The sequence below is a fragment of the Gossypium hirsutum genome, chromosome A10 (assembly GCF_007990345.1).
Source record: "Gossypium hirsutum isolate 1008001.06 chromosome A10, Gossypium_hirsutum_v2.1, whole genome shotgun sequence".
NCBI lineage: Eukaryota > Viridiplantae > Streptophyta > Magnoliopsida > Malvales > Malvaceae > Gossypium > Gossypium hirsutum.
The window spans coordinates 33,546,119-33,564,680 of record NC_053433.1 but is presented as its reverse complement, the minus strand read 5'-3'; the positions used below and the strand labels follow the sequence as shown (position 1 = coordinate 33,564,680).

The window sequence follows — 18,562 nt, the reverse complement described above, 5'->3', positions numbered from 1 at the left end:
CCGGGTTAAGCCCCGAAGGCATTTGTGCAAGTTACTATAACCGGGCTATGTCCCGAAGGCATTTGAACGAGTAGCTATATCCGGTTAAATTCCGAAGGTACGTGATTCGGGAATGAATGATCTTGCTGTAAAAATTTCAGTTAATACGCTTGTAACATCCCAACATTGAGGTATGTTTCGTATGTGCTTTGAATTAGTTGAGCCCTTACAAATAAGTATTCGCTCAGTTGATAAATGAGCTACCGGCCTTTGGCTAAGTTGATCTTTGTGTATGAATATAAGGGTTGGTAATGTGAAGTAAGTATGATATTGAAAATTTGTGCATATGAAATTATCTGTTTAGCTACATGAATGCTATACTTTGGTTGTGTCTAAATTCTTTGCTCAAAACTTACTAAGCATTTAATGCTTACTCCGTTTCTTTGATTCTCTGTTTTATAGATTTTGGTTCTTCAGCTATCAGACTCGGGATTTTGAAGTCGAAGTCGCCCACACTATCAAAGCTCCTTTTGGTATACTTTTGGTTGAACTTTGAAATGGCATGTATAGGACCACCCTTTTGTTGTTGGTCATGAACCCTTCGGTATTGTGTAAATTTGGATAGCCATGCGAAAATGGCTTAAATATACTTTGATCATAGCATTATAATCGTTTTGTATGTTGTCCGTCGAGAGGTATGGAAATGTTGGCAACGGTTAGCCATGGGAATGGTTAATCATGATCACTTTTGATATATGTATGACAAACTCTAGTTGATCCATGAAGGATCATGAAATTGGTAAAGTTTACCTTAAAAATAGATGGTGGCAGCAGCAGTGATGTGGATGTGAAAAATCACTAAAAATAGTAGGAATGGAATTAAATAGTGAATAAATTATGAAATCGAACCTTGATGAATCTATTTTCATAGGAAAGTAACGAAACGTTAATATGAATAGTATATTATGAGATGTTAAAGTTTTCGTGAGACGAGGCCAGAACGGTTTCTGGATCCCTTGATCTGATTTTGGAAATTTATTATAAATTAACCAAAGACATTTAGAAGTCATGCCATATATGTATAGATTTCTTTTTTGAGTCTAGTTTCTATAGAAACAAATGGCATCAGTATGGAAGCCCTGTACAGGGAGATATCCAGGTCGTAATGCATGAAGGTCAGTGTAGTCGCACCCTGTAACAGGGGAGACTTTAACTAATAAACTGTACTAATTGGCCCAACCAAAAATTCTAGAAACAAATCTGTAGATGGACATATGAGTCTAGTTTCAGGGAAAAATTACGAAACTGATTTTCGAGTTTTGGAACTCAAGATATGATTTTTAAAGTGACAGTGACGCAGTTAGACAACTGCCTGGAAATTTTTAAAATGGACTATGAAAATGAGTGGTTTAAGCCGTTAACCCCTCATGTCTGACTCCGGCAGCGGTCTCGGGTGCGGGGTGTTACAATTAAATTGGTATCAGAGCGACGGTTTAGTCGATTCTAGGACTACCGTAATACGTTGGGTCTAGCTATACATGCCATTATGTGATTTATTTGATAGTGTGGTGATTTCTGACAATTGAAATGTGTTTATTTATAGTAATGGATCCCGATCCCGACCGAGCGGTAGCTGATGATCTTAAGAGTGTAGCGCCTGCTCCCGCACAAGGGACAACGCCGGCGGACTCTCAACCTAATGCTAGTAATCCGAATGATGAAGCTAGACAAGCTTTCTATAGCGTGATGAATGATTGGTTTAACCAATACATTCGAACTAATACGGCTGTTCCACAACCTCCATTCCCGACAAACACAACCCCCGCACCTACCATACCTCCGGTATCTGACCAAATAAGGTCAAATAAGCCCCCAGTTGACAGAATTCGAAAACATGGGGCTACTGAATTTAAGGCTACGGATAGTGATGATGCCGAGCAAGCTGAATTTTGGTTGGACAACACTATTCGGGTACTCGATGAGCTATCTTGCACACCCGATGAGTGCCTAAAGTGTGCTATCTCCTTGCTACGTGATTCTGCCTACTATTGGTGGAATACATTGACTTCTGTTGTGCCTAGAGAGCAAGTAACTTGGGAGTTTTTTCAAACCAAGTTTCAGAAAAAGTATATCAGTCAGAGATTTATGGATCAAAAACGGAAGGAATTTCTTGAACTTAAACAAGGTTCCACGTCGGTTACCGACTATGAACGAAAGTTTGTAAGGCTTAGCCGGTACGCACGAGAATGCATTTCCTCAGAAGCCGTAATGTGTAAACGTTTCGAGGATGGATTGAATGATGATATAAAGCTGTATGTTGGCATTTTGGAAATCCGAGAATTTGTGGCACTTGTCGAGCGAGCTTGCAAAGCCGAGGAGCTAAGTATGGAGAAAAGAAAAGCTGAGGCGGGAGCAAGGGAGTTTCGTAAGAGGTCTTCGGGGAAGCCCTTCCCACAGTCATCGAAGAAATTTAGAGATGGCTTAGGACGGTCTAGAGACACTTTGGGCTTTTCTAGACGAGATCGCGATCGACCCCTTTCGAGTGCACGAGTCACTTCGGTCGCCAGTGTGGGAAATGATCGTCGAGATAGAACGGAGTGCCAGTATTGTGGCAAATGGCATTCTGGAAGTTGTAGATTCCATGACCGCTCCTGGTACAAGTGCGGGTCAGTTGACCACTTTATCAAAGATTGCCCGAGATTTTCTGAATAGAATGTAAATCAGAGTGGGAAACCGAGTGCTACCACTGCTCGAGGTAGACCATCTAGAAACACGGGAAATGCTAGTGGTGGTCAGAGAGGATCTAGAGATGCTGCGACCAGATCTGAGGCTCGTGCTCCTGCTAGGGCTTATGCTATACGCGCACGCGAGGATGCTTCCTCGCCAGATGTTATTACCAGTACTTTTACTCTCTTTGATACTAATGTGATTGCTTTAATTGACCCTGGTTCTACTCATTCTTATATATGCGAAACCTTAGCATCCAGTAAGACTTTACCTATTGAGTCTACTGAGTTCGTAATTCGGGTGTCAAATCCCTTGGGTCGTTACGTGCTTGTCGACAAAGTGTGTAAGAAATGCCCCCTAGTAATTCGAGATTCCTATTTTCCGACGGACTTGATGCTTTTGCCGTTTGATGAATTTGATGTTATTCTTGGTTTGGATTGGTTGACCGTGCATGATACGGTTGTGAATTGCAAAAGCAAGACTATTGATTTGAGGTGCGCAAATAACGAGATAATCCGAGTTGAGTCTACGGACTTAAAGGGGTTGCCAGCTATAATATCAGCAATGTTGGCCCAGAAATATGTAAGAAAAGGGTGCGAAGCATACCTTGCGTATGTACTTGATGACAAAGGATTAGAAAAGAAACCCGAATCTGTGCCGGTGGTTTGTGAATACCCGAATGTTTTTCCTAAAGAATTACCGGGTTTACCACCTGTTCGGGAGGTAGAGTTTGGTATTGAGCTTGTACCTGGAACTACGCCAATTTCGATAGCTCCGTATCGTATGGCACCAACCGAGTTAAAAGAATTGAAAGCTCAGTTGCAAGAGTTGACGGATAGAGGTTTCGCTCGACCAAGTTTCTCACCTTGGGGTGCACCAGTATTGTTTGTGAAAAAGAAGGACGGAACCATGAGGTTGTGCATTGACTATCGTCAGCTGAATAAAATGACGATAAAGAATAAATATCCGTTACCGCGTATTGATGATTTGTTTGATCAACTAAAGGGAGCCTCAGTGTTTTCAAAGATAGATTTGAGATCGGGTTATTACCAGTTGCGAATTCGAGATTCGGATATACCCAAAACTGCTTTCAGAACGAGATATGGCCACTACGAGTTCTTAGTGATGCCGTTTGGGCTCACTAATGCCCCTGCGGTATTTATGGATTTGATGAATTCGATCTTCAGACAGTATTTGGACCAGTTCGTAGTTGTGTTCATTGACGACATCTTGGTCTATTCAAGAGATGAGACCGAACATGCTGAGCACCTGAGATTAGTGTTGCAAATTTTACGGGATAAGCAGTTATATGCTAAGTTCAGTAAGTGTGAGTTCTGGTTAAGAGAGGTTAGCTTCTTGGGCCATGTGGTATCTGCATCGGCTATTCGAGTTGACCCGAGCAAAATTTCAGCCATACTTAACTGGAAGCCTCCGAGAAATATTACTGAGGTTCGGAGCTTTTTGGGACTCGCCAGTTACTACCGACGGCTTGAAAAAGGTTTCTCGATGATAGCCACACCCATGACGAAGCTACTTCAAAAAGATATTAAGTTCGAATGGACGGAAAAATGTCAGAAAAGTTTTGATCAACTGAAAACTTATTTGACTGAAGCCCCAATTTTAGTGCAGCCCGAATCAAGCAAAGAGTTTGTCATCTATAGTGACGCCTCCCTACTTGGGTTAGGTTGCTTGTTGATGCAAGAAGGTCGAGTTGTCGCCTATGCGTCGAGACAATTAAAGCCACATGAGAAAAATTATCCGACCCATGATCTCGAATTAGCTGCCATCGTATTCGCCTTGAAAATATGGTGACATTGCTTATTTGGTGAGAAGTGCCATGTATTTTCGGATCACAAAAGTCTCAAATATTTGATGACTCAAAGAGACTTAAATCTGCGACAAAGACGTTGGCTTGAGTTGTTGAAAGATTATGAGCTTGTCATTGATTACCACCCGGGAAAGGCTAATGTGGTTGCGGACACCTTAAGCCAGAAATCACTGTTTGCTTTACGAGCGATGAATGTACACTTGTCTGTTCTACCCGACAATGTGTTAGTAGCTGAATTAAAGGCCAAACCATTATTGATTCATCAAATTCGTGAAGCTCAGAAAGTCGACGATGAATTGGTTGCAAAACGGGCTGAATGTGTTCCGAATATGGAATCCAAATTTCAAATTGATGATGACGATTGTTTGAGGTTCAGAAGTCGGTTGTGTGTTCCAAGAAATTCATAACTCATTTCGATGATTCTGAATGAAGCCCATTGTAGCCGAATGTCAATTCACCCGGGCAGTACGAAAATGTACAACGATCTGAGATGCCAGTTTTGGTGGCATGGTATGAAACGAGACATTTCCGATTTTGTTTCGAAGTGTTTAATATGTCAGCAAGTAAAGGCGGAACATCAAGTGCCTACGAGTTTACTCCAGCCAATCATGGTACCTGAATGGAAATAGGATCGAGTCACGATGGATTTCGTATCTGGGTTGCCAGTATCGGCAAGTAAGAAAGATGCGATTTGGGTTGTTGTGGATAGACTGACTAAGTCGGCTCACTTTATCCCCGTACGTACGGATTTTTCATTGGATAAACTAGCTGAATTAAATATTTCTCAGATTGTGAGATTACACGGGGTACCTATTTCTATCGTGTCGGATAGAGATCCGAGATTCACCTTGCGATTTTGGAAGAAATTTCAAGAAGCTTTGGGTACCAAGCTGCATTTAGCACGCTTTTCATCCACAAACCGATGGTCAATCCGAGCGGATAATTCAGATACTTGAGGATATGTTGAGATGTTGCATCCTCGAGTTTAGTGGTTCATGGGAACGGTATTTACCTTTGATTGAATTAGCTTACAACAATAGTTTTCAATCAAGTATTAAGATGCCACCTTACAAGGCCTTGTACGGGCGTAAATTCCATACACCATTGTTTTGGATCGAGCTCGGTGAAAGTAAAATTTTCGGAGTGGATTTGATTAATGATGCTGAACAGAAAGTAAGAATAATTTGTGAAAGTCTGAAGGCAGCATCAGATCGTCAGAAGTCGTATGCGGATTTAAAATGAAGAGATATTGAGTATCAAGTGGGAGACAAAGTGTTTCTTAAGGTCTCGCCTTGGAAAAAGATACTCAGATTTGGCCGTAAGGGCAAATTGAGTCCGAGATTCATTGGGCCGTATGAGATCTCCGAACGAGTTGGCCCAGTTGCATATAGGTTGCTTTTACCCCCTGAACTCGAAAGAATCCACAACGTTTTTCATGTTTCGATGCTTCGACGTTACAGATCTGATCCTTCGCACGTAATAAACCCCTCCGAGGTCGAAATTCAAGCCGATATGAGTTATGAGGAAGAACCGATTCGTATCCTAGCTCGTGAAGTGAAAGAGTTGCGAAACAAAAGGGTTTCGATAGTGAAAGTGTTATGGCTCAAACACGGGATCGAAGAAGCTACTTGGGAACCCGAGAACTCTATGAAAGAGTGATACCCAAACCTATTTACCGGTAAGATTTTCGGGGACGAAAATTTCTTAAGTGGGGGAGAGTTGTGACAGCCCTAAAGTGACCCTAGTCGAAAAACGGTTTCGGGACCGCTAAACCGAGTCACCAAATTATTTGAATGTGATATTTATTGTCTAAAATATGTGATTATGAATGTGTGAAAGTTTTAGGCTTCGATTTAGTAAATTGCATGTGAATTTAGTCAAAAGGACTTATGGGTCACATTTTTGAAATGTGATAGGCTAATCTACAAGGACCTGATAGTGCATGTAATCAAAAGGGAGGACTTGCATGTCAATTTTCCCCCCTAATATGTAGTGGCCGGCCATGAGCATGGGTGGACAAGATGTTATGGCTAAAAACATGTCATAAACATGTTGGGGTAATGCATTATGTAAGGATTAATAAAGTAAAGAGCATGGGCAATAAAATATTAGTGTTAGTAGGATGAGAAACAAAAAAAAGAAAGGATGTGTGTGATTGTTCCCCCCCATTGCCGTGAGTTGAAGGAAAGAAAAACAAAAAAAAAAGTGTTCATCCTTTGGTTCATCCTTGGCCGAAAATTTTAAGGAGGAAGGAAGAAGAAAGGTTGAAGAGGTTCGGCCATGCATGTAACTAGGCTAAGGTATGTTTGATGATGATCCATGAGATGCATGCATGTTTTAGTTGTTAGCTTGAGTTTTACCTAGCCCATGGTCTAAATCTTGCTATGTGATGGAAATGACACTCGGCCATGGATGCATCATTCTTGCTTGGTGTTGATGTTGTGTTGGTGAGATATCAAGTTATTTTTGTGACCAAGTTGAGATTTGAATTTTTGGAATGAGTAAGGTTTTCGGCTATGGTAAATATAAGGGTGATGGATGTTGTGTCATGCTAAATCTAGATGAACAATGTTAGTGCTTATATCTCGATATTCATGAGTTTCTTTCTTGGTTTTACCTCAAACCCATGAAGTATTTTAGTTGGTGTTGTTAGAGGTTTCGGTCATGGGATTATAAGCTTGTTAGTTTTGATGATGAAATTTATGCCTTGCAAGGGTAAATGGTGTCTTGATGCATTCGGCCATGGTAGAAAGTAGATGTGAAATAGTAGTAAGATAAAATGCAAAATGTTAGTATTTGATTACTAGTGTATAAATGCATATTAGCCGAGTTTTGAATTTGAAACGAAACGGTATATAACCAATACAAGTAACCATACTTGTGGGAAGTATTAAACATATAATTGGCCTCAACATATACATGCATACTCGGCCACATGAGAAGATTAGTGTTGCATGCATTCGGTTAGAGGCAAGCATATTGATGCCTTTATCTTGGTTAGGACAATCGGCTAAAAGGGAGTGTGGGTTAATATGTTGAGTTGATGCATGATTTCACATGTATGTGACTTTAATGTCTAATGTATAAATATGGGCTAAGTGCCTTGTGTTCCTCTTTTCGATGCTCAAATGATTAAATCAATTTATTTGTTTAATTAAGCTCAAGAGCAAAGGGGATCTAAATCCGATAAAGGGAAGGAAAAAGTGGTTGAATAGCCATCGAAATCGTTCGACAACATCCGAGGTAAGTTCTTGAGTAATAGAGCTTAAATTATGATTTGATTAGATCATGTTTTAAGCAAATCAAAATCATGCTCTTTGTGTGTGGCTATTGAGCCGAAATTGCAAGAGTGATAACTGTCTTGTGTTTGAGTTTTGCTAATGAAAATGAAATACGAATGTGTCATGATTTATTGTTAAATGTGCATGGTTATTCGAATGATGTCCGGGCTAAGTCCCGAAGGCTTTGTGCTAAGTGACCATATCCGGACTAAGATCCGAAGGCATTTGTGCGAGTTACTAATTCCGGGCTAAGCCCAAAGGCATTGGTGCGAGTTACTAAATCCGGGTTAAGCCCCGAAGGCATTTGTGCAAGTTACTATAACCGGGCTATGTCCCGAAGGCATTTGAACGAGTAGCTATATCCGGTTAAATTCCGAAGGTACGTGATTCGGGAATGAATGATCTTGCTGTAAAAATTTCAGTTAATACGCTTGTAACATCCCAACATTGAGGTATGTTTCGTATGTGCTTTGAATTAGTTGAGCCCTTACAAATAAGTATTCGCTCAGTTGATAAATGAGCTACCGGCCTTTGGCTAAGTTGATCTTTGTGTATGAATATAAGGGTTGGTAATGTGAAGTAAGTATGATATTGAAAATTTGTGCATATGAAATTATCTGTTTAGCTACATGAATGCTATACTTTGGTTGTGTCTAAATTCTTTGCTCAAAACTTACTAAGCATTTAATGCTTACTCCGTTTCTTTGATTCTCTGTTTTATAGATTTTGGTTCTTCAGCTATCGGACTCGGGATTTTGAAGTCGAAGTCGCCCACACTATCAAAGCTCCTTTTGGTATACTTTTGGTTGAACTTTGAAATGGCATGTATAGGACCACCCTTTTGTTGTTGGTCATGAACCCTTCGGTATTGTGTAAATTTGGATAGCCATGCGAAAATGGCTTAAATATACTTTGATCATAGCATTATAATCGTTTTGTATGTTGTCCGTCGAGAGGTATGGAAATGTTGGCAACGGTTAGCCATGGGAATGGTTAATCATGATCACTTTTGATATATGTATGACAAACTCTAGTTGATCCATGAAGGATCATGAAATAGGTAAAGTTTACCTTAAAAATAGATGCTGGCAGCAGCAGTGATGTGGATGTGAAAAATCAATAAAAATAGTAGGAATGGAATTAAATAGTGAATAAATTATGAAATCGAAGCTTGATGAATCTATTTTCAGAGGAAAGTAACGAAACGTTAATATGAACACTATATTATGAGATGTTAAAGTTTTCGTGAGACAAGGCCAGAACAGTTTCTGGATCCCTTGATCTGACTTTGGAAATTCATTATAAATTAACCAGAGACATTTAGAAGTCATGCCATAGATGTATAGATTCATTTTTGAGTCTATTTTCTATAGAAACAAATGGCATCAGTATGGAAGTCCTGTACAGGGAGATATCCAGCTCGTAATGCATGAAGGTCAGTGTAGTCGCACCCTGTAATAGGGGAGACTTTAACTAATAAACTGTACTAATTGGCCCAACCAAAAATTCTACAAAACAATCTGTAGATGGACATATGAGTCTATTTTCAGGGAAAAATTACAAAACTGATTTTTGAGTTTTGGAAGTCAAGATATGATTTTTAAAGTGACAGTGATGCAGTTAGCCAACTGCCTGGAAATTTTTAAAATGGACTGTGAAAATGAGTGGTTTAAGCCGTTAACCCCTCGTGTCCGACTCCGGCAACTGTCTCGGGTGCGGGGTGTTACAGTTTACATCTTGGTTTTGGCAGAAATTGCATGAGGCATTGGAAACGCGATTGGATTTTAGTACGGCTTTTCACCCTCAGTCGGATGGGCAGTCAGAGAAGGTCATTTAGATTTTAGAAGACATGTTGAGAGGTTGTGTTATTGAGTTTAGGGGCAGCTGGGAGGACTATTTTCCATTGGCGGAGTTCGCGTATAATAACAGTTATCAATCAAGTATTCAGATGGCTCCTTATGAGGTACTATATGGGCGAAGGTGTCGTTCGCCTACTTGTTCGGCAGAATTGGGGGAAAGGCAAGTACTTGGGTTGGAATTGGTATCAAATACCGAAGACAAGATTAGGGTGACCAGGAATCGATTAAAGGAGGCAGCAGATCGACAAAAGTCTTATGTCGATCTGAAGCGTAAGGATATTGAATATGCAGTTGGGGACATGGTCTTTTTGAAAGTTTCGCCTTGGAAGAAGATATTGAGATTTGGTAAGAAGGGCAAGTTGAGTCCACGGTTTATTGGGCCTTGTCGAATTATTAAGCGGATAGGGCCGGTGGCTTACCAACTAGAGTTACCTCCAGAGTTGGATCGTATTCACGACGTTTTTCATGTGTCCATGCTAAGGCGATATCGTTCGAACCCAACTCATATCGTGCCAGTTGCAGAAATCGAAGTACAGTGGGATTTGACTTTCAAAGAGGAACCTGTGCAAATACTTGATCACGACGTCAAGGTGTTCCGAAGGAAGTTAGTTCCATTAGTGAAGGTACTTTGGAGGAACCATGGCAAGGAAGAAGCTACTTGGGAGATCGAAGAGGCGATGCGTCAGCAGTACCCTCAATTGTTTGGATCAGGTAAATTTCGAGGCCGAAATTTCTTTAAGGAGGGTAGAGTTGTAACATCCTGATTTTCGGGTTTTCTGCGATTCTCGATATTTTAGTAAAGTTTTTTAAATTTGGTATTTGGTTGTGGAATTCATAATTTGAGTAGGTAAATGGGCTTATGGAAGGCCCATGTGTTGGCCAAAACCCGGTGGAATTTTTGAATTTTGGACTTAAGAAGTTAGGGGCCTTGGATAGGTGGTCTTATTAAAATTTGTGGGTAAAATGTAACACAAATGAGCCTTTGGTAAAGCGGCTAAGTGACGCCACTAGGGAGCTATAAAGGTGGCGTGTAAGTGTTGGGGAAAGGCTTGGGATCGATTCCTTGTGATGGCAAAGGTAATGTTATTTTTATGCTTGTGAATGCTAGAGTTTAAAGCTGGATGGAACTCTATGGGAGGGAGTTTGAAACAGTCAGATGCATGGATTAAGGAGGGATAAGGGGAGAGATTTTACGGATTTGAGAGAAGGATAGAGCTTAGCCGAATTGAGGGGATTAGAGAGGGGATTTCGGCAGAGGGGTTTTAGTTAGGGATTTTCGGCATTAGGGTCTAGGGTGTGCCATTTTCTCCTTTTGGTGTAGTCTTTTTCTCTCTTTTCTTTTCCAGCCAAATCAACCTTCCTCCCATTCATCTTTTCTTCCTTTTTTTTCTTTTTCAAAACCAGCCCACTACTCTCCTTCGTTCACCTATTGTTTTTCTTACCACAACTACGGCCGAAATACTGCAAAAGGTCGAAATCTATGAAGCTAGGGGGTGGCGATTTCTTGTTGACCAGCAAACCTCTTTTTCTTTTCACTTTTTAGTGGTCAATTCTCTTATCTTCTAGGCATAAACGGATTTAAGAAGAGAGACTATGGTGAGTGCTCGAACTCTAAACGATTCCTATAGTAACTGTTGACAAAAGCCGAAACCCCTATGGTTTAGGAGATGGCCGAATGTGGGTATAGGCTCTATTGGGTGTTTCTTTTAATCTTTTTATGGTTTGTTTAGTGGAGGAGCAGCAAGGCGTAGGGTCGACTTGGATTAGTTTGGATCATCGGAGTGGCTAGAGCTAGTCATCAATTTCGGCAAAGGTAAGGTTCTTAAGGCCATTATGGAGGGTCGCCGAATGTGTAAGTGTTGATATTAGATGGTTCTCGATTTGGTTCAATTATTATGAGCTGATCTATTAACGGTTGATTATAGGAGAAATCGTGTAGGAGATCTCGTTTAGGAATATCGCGAAACAGGTGTGTAACGAACCCTTTTTCATAGCTTAAGACGATAAATGTCGAAAAGCTGAAATGCCGAAATTCTGGCATTTCGAGGACTTGTGAGCAAGCGAATGCTCATTGGTTAGTTAGATTCGCTAAGTTGATGATCGGGATCGTTGGAACAAGTAAGAGCACGATTTTTGGCATTACGGTAAGTTAGGCCTCGAGGGGCTAAAATTGGGCCCAATGGGCTTCCGGACCCATTTGGGTAAAATTGGTAGAAAATGAAAACCTGCTAAATTGCGCATTAAGACGGGTAACAACATTATGGAATTTAGGCTAAATGGGCCTAGATGACAAAATCGGCTAAGTAGGGCCCATTAGGGGTTTTTGGCCCAATAACTCGGTTGCGCTAAAAATGGGCCAGAATCGCTGTTTAGAACATATGAATTGTTAGTAACTGTTAATGAACATGGAAAACTCTAATGTTTGGTAAAATTATGAAATTACCTTTATAATATGAAAATGACTATTTTGCCCCTAGGTAAAACTGACCATTATACCCCTAGGGTTTAATTATAAATTTTATACGTGGGATATGATATACATGATTGATATGATATGAAAATGATATGTATGAAATACACATGATGTATTCATAAATGCATTGGGTTGGGTTTTTATATGGATGGAGGAAGTGAAAAGGGCTTATGCCCCAGTTTATTGAAAAGGGCTTTGCCCCAGTTTACCGAAAAGGGCTTATGTCCTAGTTTATTGAAAAGGGATTTGCCCCAGTTTACCGAAAAGGGCTTTGCCCCAGTTATTAAAAGAGGTTGGGCCTCCAGATATATGATAAAGCAGCTATGCTGCCAGTGGTATGTTGGTTGGGTGGGTTGAATCATTCCCCACATGGTGTGTTGGTTGGTACGAGTGGAGAGTAGCGAATGGTGGGTCGAGTAGTCTCCCCAATTGGGCTTGCATTCATTCTTTCATTGACATTACTCGTGATAATGAAATGGGCCTACAGGCCATACCGTTTACAGTAAAGGCTTCGGCCTAGTGTTATGAAATATGAAATATGAAAAAGCTTCGGCCCAGTATATGTTGAGGTTGGATTTGGGCTTAGGCCCAGCAGGCTGATATTGCTTTGAGCTCTGAAAGGGGCTTGTTACACATTGAGTTTCCAAACTCACCCCCTTTCCTTAACCTTGCAGGTGAGCCTTGATTTGGGGACTTAGAGCCGGAGGGGATTCAGAGTGGCCACGGTGATCGCCTTTCGGCTTTTGAATAAGTGTTTGGTTTTCATTAAGTTTTCTTTATTTATTATTTATCTTTGGGTTGTAATAAGGACATTTTGACTTGATTTTCTTTCTTTTCTGGGATTAATTTATTTTTAATAACTTTAAACCGGTTGATAATAAATGGGCTAGACTTAGGAGGCGTTTTCAAAATGACACTTGTTTTCCAAACAACACAATGTTACGATTATCCGATTTTTCAAAGATATCCACTTAAATAAATTTCAAATCGTTATAACCAAGTGTGGCAATGGTTGTGGGCATGTCTAGGATTGGATCCAACGGAAGAGCTTGGTACTTAAGCAGCCTTCATGGCTCACCTCCTCTGTTACGGATTCCTACCTGGTGCCCAGCTTCCATTCACTTTGTTAGCTTAACATTTCAATGTGGCACGTCAGATTTGGCCATAACGTTTAGGCCGGGTTTGAGGTGTTACAGAAATTCATTCTAATAATGATATGAGAAGATCACATGAGAATAAAACAAAATTTAGGGATTTTTTTATATAAAATACCCCCCACACTTAAGATGTACATTGCCTTCAATGTACAAAGGTAGATATTTGAAAAAGATAAATTTATAATCATAAGATAGGGATAGAAGTGAAACTTCCTGAATGATGAATGAATTCCTTGAACTGGAGTTTTGGAGAATAATCGACGTGAGAGTGGTGAAGGATACTCCGGTAGAGTTAGAGGTTCATTAGTCTATAAGTCCTGCGCCAAAAGAATATTATATCTAGTGGTAGCTATGGTCGTGGTCGTGTAGGACATGGCAGTCATGGAGAACCTTTCCTGGTGTAGTTTTTAGTTCCTATGTGATGATGAGCTTGAGGAGCTCTTTATAACTGTGACAAAATTAGGAACTTTTTAGGAATTATAAGGAAGCATAATTACTCGTAATGGAATAACTGAAGTTGATAATTGTAAAATAAAAATTATAAAATCTAATAGAAATAAGCTTAAAGAAAAAATAAAAAGTAGTCTTAAAATAGAATAAAAATAAAAACATAAAATAATAAATAAAAGTTTTTAAACATCTTCATCGCTAGGTGGTTCGCGAGGTGGGAGTTGCGATAAGATGTGGAAGTGCTGACAAATCTGTTGTAAAGTAGCATCAATATTATCGAAGCGCTGAAAACATTATTGCTCGAATTGGGTAAGACGCTCAGAGATGCCAGCGTATGAAGCCGCCGCATGAACTGGACGAGAGGGTGGTGGTGGCTGAGATGGTGGGTCCTCATGACATGGAGGGACATGAACAGTAATGTCTTCAGGGTCTCCCTCCTCAGCTGATTGGGCGAGGCAATACTGAGGAGGGTGGGTTCCTTGGCGCTTATTGATCATCCTCATACTAAGCATACTCGAGATGCCTTGTGGGGACATCTGACCAATAAGAGTAAGAGAGGATGATTTGGTTGTTGTGTTGAGGAGCCTGAAGTGCCGTGCCAGTCGAATCACGTAGGGGCCAATGGAGATGACCCCCTTCCGTTGCCGCTCCGTCTGGTGGCGATTGGCTAGGGTAATAAAGTAGGTGAGGTCAAGTACACGCCCGTTCGCCATGCTCCATAGAAAGTAGGCGTCGTGAGTGTTGACGACGCCGGTGCTCTCTCGACATCCTGTCAAAGTGTGCCAAGATGGCGTGTAGGTACCTCAAGGAGGGAGAGAGAGCCGATGCCTTAAAGCGGCTCGAGTCGTAGGTGGCTGAACCGGGGACCAAAGCGTACCAGCACTTTGAGGGAGAGGGAGAGTGTCGAGGTCATTCTTATCCATGAACTCCTCTGTGTACAAGCCCAAAGCTATACCAAACTCGGGCACACTCAACTGGCGGACTAAACCACTGAGACGGAACTGGACTGTTCCAGGATCATCAGAGTTGGTCATGACGTCTTGAACATGGAATGTCGAGCAAATTTCAAGTGTGAGCTCAATGTACGTCGGCTCGATGATCACAAAGAAGAGGTCCCATGGATTGGTTGTCAGGATTGCTCGTACATTGTTAGCCAATTGGACTTGTTCAAGCACTGTCCAGTAAATGTAGCGGCCCACACCTAAAGGTTGGGCCCGTAGGATTTGGAATAGTTCCTCTTGATTGCCAGGTGGAAATTGGAGGTATGGGTGGTAAATTTCTGTGATAAGGACCTAGGAAAACGCCCTTTTCCTCTTTTTCGAAGTGGGACGGCAGTTATCTTGCCACGTGAGTTTGACATGGTATGCCTGCAAGAAGAACAAAGAATATAACATAAATAACTAACTAAAGAAGTAGTCATGAATATAGTTAAACTTACTAGTCCAACCAACAATATTCAGCAGTTTAATCTAAATGATAGAAGTTTATATAGCAATTGACATAATAAAAGCATGATTATTTTCAACATGAAATGACTGAACTAGACTCTATGGGAACACACACAAGGAATGAATGTATCAAAAAGCATTAACTAAAATGGCAATAAACGTATAAGCATGACTATAGTGAGAACTATGAGTATAAATAAAAAATCTGCCAGATAAAACTATAAGAATCATAAAATTAGTAAAAGAGATAAAGAAAATAGAGAGAAAAGAGTAAACAAACGCTAAAAAGATGAGAATGAGTGTCGAAATTGGAGTTGGAGGTGGCACACGGGCGTGGCAGGGAGGCTGTGTAGACTTGCAGCGGCTAGGGTTAGGGATTTTGGGTGAAGAAGATGACGAATAGTGAAGGGTATTTATAGATTTTGGGACACACGGCGAGGGGACACGCCCGTTTTCCCCATATTTTGCCCATGTGATTCGTAAATTTTGAATTTGGGTGCGTCTGACATTATGCCCAATCCGTGTTCCTTGGGCGTGTGGGTGCACACGGCTGTGTCTCATGGCTGTGTCTGTCTTCGTTTGCTTCTCCCACGCCCGTGTATGTAGGCCCACGCCCGTGTTAATCTGACAGGTTCGACCATGGGTTCTAGACACGGGCGTGGCAAATGCCCGTGCTATTTTCTCAGGTTCAACCAGGATTCTAAGACACGGGTGTGTCGTACGCTAGTGTTGTTTTGGCAGGTTCGCCCATGGTCCGAACGCATGGCTGTGGCAACTTATCGTATCCCATGTTGGGGAAAATTTTGCCCTGTTTTCACACGGCCTAAGGCATGTCCGTGTGCCTGGCCGTGTGTGCTTTAGAAAGCCTGCGTAACATGAGTCAGTTAGTAAGTTAGATGTTAAAATTAAAATTTAAAGAAATTAATATTGTTAGTCCTCGGGTTGCCTCCCGAGAAGTGATTATTTATAGTCTAAGCTTGACTTACCTCTCTGGTGTGTGATCATGGTGGTTCGAGGAGTTTATACTCCTCATTCCTACTATGAATCCCATCAAAATAAGGTTTTAGGCGGGTATTCTTTACCTTAAAGGTGCCAAATTTGGGATGAGTTACCTCGACTATACCAAATGGGGAAATGCTAAGGACCGTAAGAGGAATTTCTTCATTTGGTTTGGCAGTGTCAATGTGAGGATCTGCGGCATCTAATGAAACTTTATCTCCAACCTTAAGTTAATTTGGTGAGGCATTGAGCTCGTTCTGGCATAGTTTTGGTTTATCGTGTTTTCTCGGTTTAAATGTCAGCCATTCATCTAACTCCTCGATTCGTAACCTTCGTTCTTCATGGGTAGATTCTTTGTTGTGGATTGAACATGGCTCATGTGTGTCCTTTGAACTTATTTCCTGCAAAATAGCTTGCATTGTATGATCAGTCTTTGTAGAACAATTTGTACAATCACCTTCAATTTTCAATGTGTTGTTCGGGTTGGGAGCTTGAAGGTTGATTGTTTTGTCCCCTACACGAAGTGTGAGTTCACTTGTGCCAACGTCAATAATTGTTCTAGCAGTTTCTAATAAGGGCCTTCCCAAAATTAAAGGAACATTACTGTCCTCTTCTATGTCTAAAACAACAAAATCAACTGGGAATATAAATTTTTCAATTTTAACGAGTATGTCTTCAATGATACCCCTAGGAAATCTGATAGTTTTATCTGCTAATTGAATGTTCATCCTAGTTTGTTTGGGTTTCCCTAGACCTAGTTCCTTAAACAATTTGAAAGGCATAACATTGATACTAGCCCTTAGATCAGGCAACGCATTATTAACATCTAAACTACCAATTAAACAAGGAATCGTAAAATTCCCTGGATCTTTTAGTTTGTTGGGTAGCTTATTTTGAAGAATGGCTGAGCAAACCGCGTTCAGCTCCACATGCGACCTTTCATCTAACTTTCGTTTATTTGCTAGAAGATCCTTTAAAAATTTGACTGCGTTCGGCATCTACGAAAGTGCTTCAATAAACGGTAGGCTAATATGTAGTCTCTTTAAAAGTTTAAGGAATTTACCAAATTGTTAGTCTAAGTGGTCTTTCCTTGTCGCATTGGGCTATGGTACATGAGGTTTATATTCTGTACTTACTGATTTTTGTTCGTTTTGGCCTACCTCATTCTTTCCTTTGCTTACCATCGGTTCTGGTCTTGGTTTTGGCACTAACCCTTCCTCATCTTGAATGGAAATTGCGTTGAGTTTCTTCCTTAGGTTAGATTCAGTGTTGCTTGGCATGCTACCTTGTGGTCATTCGGAAATCAACTTGGTGAGCTATCCAATCTGAGTTTTGAGCCCCTATATTGATGCTTGTTGATTTTTGAGTGCCGTCTCAGTATTCTAAAAACAAGTCTCTGACACCGAGATGAATTTGGTTAACATCTCCTCAAGGTTCAGCTTTTTCTCCTGCTGGTATGGTGGTTGCTAAAAGCCTGGAAGGGGTGGTGGTTTCTGATTTCCTTGGCCTCCCCATGAAAAATTTGGGTGATTCCTCCAACCTGCATTGTAAGTATTAGTATAAGGATTGTTTTGAGATCGAGGATTATTACCCATGTAATTTAACTGTTAGTTCTCCATGTTGTGGCCATAAGGTGGGTATTTTGAATTGCTCGATCCACCTCTATTTGCTTCACACTGCATTACTGGGTCAACCTGTGAAGAGCTAAGAAAACCATCAATTTTCTTATTCAACAGTTCTACCTGATTAGAGAGCATGGTGACTGAATCAACGTTATAAACGCCGGCTGTTTTCGTTGGCTTTGTCCTCATAACTTGCCACTGATAGTTATTCAGTGACATCTCCTCTATAAATTCATAGGCATCTTCAGGTGTCTTATTATTGATGGTTCCTCCAGTAGCTGCATCAATCATCTACCGAGTCGAAGGATTCAGGCCATTATGAAAGGTTTGAACCTGTAGCCAGAGTGGTAACCCATGTTGAGGGCATCGTCTCAAGAGATCCTTGTATCTCTCCCATGCATCGTAGTGTGTCACTAAATCCATCTACACAAAAGAAGAGATATCATTACGTAATTTAGCCATTTTAGCTGGCGGAAAGTATTTAAATAGAAACTTTTTGGTCATTTGTTCCCAAGTAGTAATTGACCATCGTAGTAACGAGTTCAACCACTGTTTAGCTTTGTTCCTCAACGAAAAGGGAAACAACCAAAGACGTATGGCGTCATAAAAAACACCATTAATTTTAAATGTATCGCATAGTTCCAAAAAGTTTTCCAAGTGAGCATTGGGATCTTCGTCCTGCAAACCATCAAACTGAACAAATTGCTGTATCATTTGAATTGTGTTAGGTTTCAGTTCA

The 18,562-nt window shown here is 40.7% G+C and overlaps 1 non-coding gene across 1 annotated transcript; it reads left to right on the top strand.

Moving 5' to 3' along the window:
- The first annotated feature begins 18,172 nt into the window (after positions 1–18,172).
- Positions 18,173–18,279, top strand: LOC121209031 (small nucleolar RNA R71). Its single transcript, XR_005904149.1, has one exon. It is a non-coding gene; the product is annotated as a small nucleolar RNA R71 (small nucleolar RNA).
- Positions 18,280–18,562: the final 283 nt, after the last annotated feature.